This window comes from Salvelinus namaycush, chromosome 26, assembly GCF_016432855.1.
Source record: "Salvelinus namaycush isolate Seneca chromosome 26, SaNama_1.0, whole genome shotgun sequence".
NCBI classification, from domain to species: Eukaryota; Metazoa; Chordata; class Actinopteri; order Salmoniformes; family Salmonidae; genus Salvelinus; species Salvelinus namaycush.
In genome coordinates this window covers 32,243,726-32,250,016 of record NC_052332.1, presented here as the reverse complement: position 1 = coordinate 32,250,016, position 6,291 = coordinate 32,243,726, and positions in this window count along the sequence as shown.

Here is a 6,291-nt window from a genome sequence, read left to right as displayed (position 1 = left end):
GATCACTATGTTTGATGGACAGTTACAAGACGACATGGTATCACCCTGGGTTGTTATGAACAAATGAACAAATAAGCCTATGATTGTTTATTGTGAAGAACATTTGCAGTGGCACACGCACCTGAATGCACTCATGACTCCTTTCTGTGCGCACCATAATTACGATTTGTTTCTTTGAATTGCCTTGTGAAAGCCTAACACTGTAAGATCCTATTTTATAACTTAGCCAGTGATGTTGCCAATAGAAGAACATTTAAAATCATGCCCACCTGACCTAGATTGATTTATAATGGGCCGTTTTTGGATTGCGTAAACAACAACAGTAATTGTGTGATGGCCGGGATGCAGGGCTGTGTTCCATACAAAACAACTACAAGTGTGCTTGCTCTAGTTCCTCAAAGGCAGAGCTAGAAGTAAAAGTACCCAATAATTGAAGACTTCTTTGAGTCATAAAGGGGCATGAAGATTATTTAGGAACTGTGCACACTCTGGAGAGGAGTGTGGCCACTAGGAGACACCAGTTAGTCCTCTCACTCAAACCCTTGTTATTTTTTGTCTTATGTTGCCCTACCCCACATTTTCCAGGAATAGTATTATCATGTTGCTGAATGTATCCAGACTATTTTGTTATCAACAAATGCGTTGAAAAGTACAGTAAATGTAAAATGCATATAAAAACAACAGTGTAATGTTTGGATTCCGTCTTGTGTCAGGTGAACTGTTGTGTCCTCACCTTTGGTCTAATAATTTCCCCATTAGCTCCAAACAGTTCCCTTTCAATTGCTGCCATGGTTATGCATATTCTTTAAATATTTCTTCTGTAAGAAACATTTCAATTTAGCCCTATCCATATAGGCCAATTCCAACAAGTGTAAAGGGAAGTACAGTACATTACTGTAACCGCACATCATTATGGGATGGGCAACTGGCAACTTTTTCAACATTCTGAGTGATAGGATGGAGTGACATCAAGGTCTGAAGTGAACAAACCAAACAAGGTGTCTACATTTATTTAAATGATTTACAAAGCGAATTACAATGAATATTACTCTGTTATGGAAAATTGTGATTTATACAGTAAATGTGTACATTTATCAACACTAAAATACTGTAAAGCATTATTCTGCAGCATACTCAAAATTATGGTGCACTGTGGGAAAATGAAATAATTGCTGTATTTCGAAAGATACTGTAATTCCACCCCACAGTACCGTACCCTATTTTTGGAGTGCCAATAACCTTTTGACCACTAGTTGTTGTGTGGTATTGTTGTGTCTGGCTTATTAACATATTTTGAGGTATGCGTTGTGACAGGCTACATTTGTGCCACCCATTACTGAGAGTACTATACCAATTTACTGTAGGTGTACTGTAGTTGTGCCACAACAATTACATGTGTATAGGGGACAGATTGGAGTGGCAGCAAGTCTCAAACCATTAGGGATAGTTCACCCAAATGACACAATTATCCTGTAAGCAGTCTATGGACAAGGTATGACAGCAATCTATGCTTTGGTTTACTTTCTCTGGCACTGTTTCCAAATCATTAAAAAGTATCTAAAATGTATTGTGAAGTGCACCAAAGTAACTTATAGATGATTTGAACATGATGTGCAGAAAATGCTAATATCGGTCCCATGACTTGAATGGGATTTGTGCCAACAAATGCTAAAACATTAGCATTTGGAAACAGTGCCAAGGAAACTTAACCAAAGCATGGATTGCTGTCATACCTTGTACATAGACTGCTTACAGGGTAAGGAAACCAATGTCATCTTGTAATTTGGGTGGACTATTCCTTTAATGGTTCAGTATTTGCCATGTCCTTTGGTCTGTTTTGCCCTGTAGTCACTGCCAGTTTTTAAGCCTTTGTATAGGCCTCTCGAAGTGCGTTAGAGACCTTAACAAAGGCTTCCAAACTGGCATTCATTGATATTCTGTAATGTGTAAAAACATGACCTACAAGCCAACCTGCTTGCACCAAACAGGCTTATATTTTTGGTTCTAGTGGGGTGTGACAGTTGAACTAAGCTCATGAGCATTTATAAGTTATATTCTTCAAGAATCAATGGGTTTATATCATCAATTTAAAAGTTTAAAAAATGCATGTAGCAATCGCAGATTGCCCCTTATATAGGAAGAGGACATTCAACTCTATAAGGAAAACAACATTTGGAGGACCATGGTCATGAAGAAGAAGCATCATGAGGTGCAAAATAATGATTGACCAGGATGTAAAGGCTCCAAATCAACATATCCCTGAGCAGTTGGGCAGGCAGGGTGCCATACACAGCTGCTCCTAAACCCCACAGGAAGACAACATGCTGTCAGAATAAATAATTATACAGCACATACTGAGTAGAAGCAACATAAACGATTGGCTAATTATTACTTCTGCCTACGTACGCCTACGGAGTACGGACTGCTGCTGAGCCGGGCCTACACTTCCATTATGAATAATAGATTATGGCAATGTTACATTTATGAATATTGTTAAATGTATTACTCTTCTTTTTAAAATAGCAGTTTGTAATGATTTGGGTGAATTCACTATTCTAAAACCTTGACCTTGTGTAACCTCCTATACCAAGACATGATGTACTCAGGGATACATCCTCTGCTGATACCTACTAAGTCTCCTGATTTATTCACTACAGTGCTACAAAACAACACTAGTGTGACTGTCACATAGCTAGCCTGTCAAACTAAAGATTACTTTACCATCTAGTTAAATCTCTCTTACTACACTGTAAGATCCATTACAAGTTTAAGGTAAGCAATAGCTGAAGGAACCCAGAGTAATCAGGTTTGTCATTCCAGTTCATATAGTCTGCAGATGTGTTCTCTTGCATCTCCCAGTATCAGGTTACACTGAATGTAACAGAGCCCTACCGTCGGATGCACAATGAGAACCAAGTAGAACAAAAGGCATGTAACTCAATAGAAGCTAGGCTACTCTTGGTGGCAGCTCATTACAATCCAGGCTACTACCACATTCATCCCTGTCACTCTGAACATGTTCCAGCTTATTCTGTCGGTGCTTGTAGAAGCTTGTAGTTCTTAGCTCACATTATATTATTTTTATTGTCTGTATATCATATTTATCGTCTGTATATCCTGTTTATCGTCTGTATATCCTATTTATCGTCTGTATATCCTATGTATCGTCTGTCTGTATATCCTGTTTATCGTCTTTATATTCTGTTTATTGTCTGTATATCCTAATTATCGTCTGTATATCCTGTTTATCGTCTGTATATTCTGTTTATCAACTCAAATTGTATTAATCACATGCGCAGAATACAACAGTGAAATGCTTACTTACAAGCCCCTAACCAACAATGTAGTTTAAAAAAATACAAATAAGAATAAGAAATAAAAGGAACAAGTAATTAAAGAGCAGCAGTAAAGTAAAAATAGTGAGACTATATACAGGGAGTACAGGTACAGAGTCAATGTGCGGGGGCACCGGTTAGTCGGGGTAATTGAGGCAATATGTACATGTAGGTAGAGTTATTAAAGTGACTCTACACAGATAACAGAGAGTAGCAGCGGCGTAAAAGAGAGGGGGGGGGTAATGCAAATAGTCTGGGTAGCCATTTGATTAGAATTGGCGCTCCGGTACCGCTTGCCATGCGGTAGCAGAGAGAACAGCCTAAGACTAGGGTGGCTGGAGTCTTTGACAATTTTTAGGGCCTTCCTCTGACACCGCCTGGTATAGAGGTCCTGGATGGCAGGAAGCTTGGCCCCAGTGATGTACTGGGCCGTACGCACTACCCTCTGTAGTGCCTTGCGGGTCGGAGGCCGAGCAGTTGCCATACCAGGCAGTGATGCAACCAGTCAGGATGCTCTCAATGGTGCAGCTGTAGAACCTTTTGAGGATCTGAGGACCCATGCCAAATCTTTCCAATCTCCTGAGGGGGAATAGGTTTTGTCGTGCTCTCTTGACGACTGTCTTGGTGTACTTGGACCATGTTAGTTTGTTGGTGATGTGGATACCAAGGAACTTGAAGCTCTCAACCTGCTCCACTACAGCCCCGTCGATGAGAATGGGGGCGTGCTCGGTCTTCCTTTTCCTGTAGTCCACAATCATCTTCTTTGTCTTGATTACGCTGAGGCTTTGTTCTTGTCCTGGCACCACACAGCCAGGTCTCTGACCTCCTCCCTATAGGCTGTCTCGTCTTTGTTTGTGATCAGGCATACCACTGTTGTGTCATCAGCAAATTTAATGATGGTGTAGGAGTCATGCCGTGCAGTCATGAGTGAACAGGGAGTACAGGAGGGGACTGAGCACGCACCCCTGAGGGGCCCCTGTGTTGAGGATCCGCGTGGCGGATCTGTGGTTACCTACCCTTACCACTTGGGGGCGGCCCATCCGGAAGTCCAGGATCCAGTTGCAGAGGGAGGTGTTTAGTCCCAGGGCCTTTAGCTTATTGATGAGCTTTGAGGGCACAATGTTGATGAATGCTGAGCTGTAGTCAATGAATAGCATTCTCACATAAGTGTTCCTTTTGTCCAGGTGGGAAAGGGCAGTGTGGAGTGCAATAGAGATTGCATCATTTGTGGATCTGTTAGGGCGGTATGAAAATTGGAGTGGGTCTAGGGTTTCTGGGATAATAGGGTTGATGCGAGCCATGACTAGCCTTTCAAAGCACTTCATGGCTACAGACGTGGGTGCTACGGGTCGGTAGTCATTTAGGCAGGTTACCTTAGTGTTATTGGGCACAAGGACTATGGTGGTCTGCTTAAAACATGTTGGTATTACAGACTCGGACAGGGAGAGGTTGAAAATGTCAGTGAAGACACTTGCCAGTTGGTCAGCGCATGCTCACAGTCCACGTCCTGGTAATCTGTCTGGCCCTGCGGCCTTGTGAATGTTGACCTGTTTAAAGGTCTTACTCACATTGGCTGAGGAGAGCGTGATCACACAGTCTGTATATCCTGTTTATCGTCTGGATATCCTGTTTATCGTCTGCATATCCTGTTTATCGTCTGTCTGTATATCCTTTCTATCATCTGTATATATATATATATATATATATATATATCCTGTTTATTGTCTGTATGTATATCATGTTTATTGTCTGTATATCCTGTTTATCATCAGTATATCCTGTTTATCGTCTGTCTGTATATCCTGTTTATCATCTGTCTGTATATCCTGTTTATCGTCTGTATATCCTGTTTATCGTCTGGATATCCTGTTTATCGTCTGTCTGTATATCCTTTTTATCATCTGTATATCCTGTTTATTGTCTGTATGTATATCATGTTTATCATCTGTATATCCTATTGTCTATATATCCTGTATATCATCAGTATATCCTGTTTGTCGTCTGTCTGTATATCCTATTTATCGTCTGGATATCCTGTTTATCGTCTGTATATCCTGTTTATTGTCTGTATATCCTGTTTATCGTCTGTATATCCTATTTATCGTCTGGATGTCCTATTTATCGTCTGTATATCCTGTTTATTGTCTGTATATCTTGTTTATCATCTGTATATCCTGTTTATTGTCTGTATATCATCTTTTATCGTCTGTCTGTATATTCTGTTTATTGTGACAGCACCATTTCAACAAGTCAAATTCATATATGCAAATGTGTTTGCCAAATAAAGGTGATTCTGATCCGATAAAGTAAGTTTTGCTTTTCCGGATCATTCATTTTCTTCATCTAACACAGACACTGCTTTAAAGTTCCACAATCACATGTTGGCTATCTCAACCTTATAACCAATAAATATCATAATAAGATTTGTACGTTTATGTATGCATATTTATTCAGTCTATTGGGTGAAACCTTGTTTTATTAAAATGACATGAAACATCGAATATCTTATAAGATGTCTACGGGGTCATAATGAGATGTAGGCTATAATTAACGAGTAGGATACACTGATGTTCCAATTGGGATGACTCTGCTGGTTTCATGCCTCCTCTCCTTTCCCTAGTGTGGGTGGCAGCTCTGAGACGCTGGCGTTACAATATTAGCGGGCGTGTGAGAGAGAGAACGCACGCACGAAAACCATTTGCACCTGCTCTGACGCCCTAACTCTAACATTATTGTTCTTGAGAGGAACTGTTGTCAGGACTGGAGTGCATCTTTAACGAGAGGCGTAGCTATTCAGTTGTGCTCCCCGGAGAACAAATTCCCGCTTCCTGCTATGAAAAACATCGAACTTTTGACCTAATCGCATCAAATGTGGACTGCAGAACAGAAAAGCAAGCAAGAAGTAATGGAATTCTGTATATGAAAGCGCAATTTAAAGCATCAGAGTGTGCTGAAA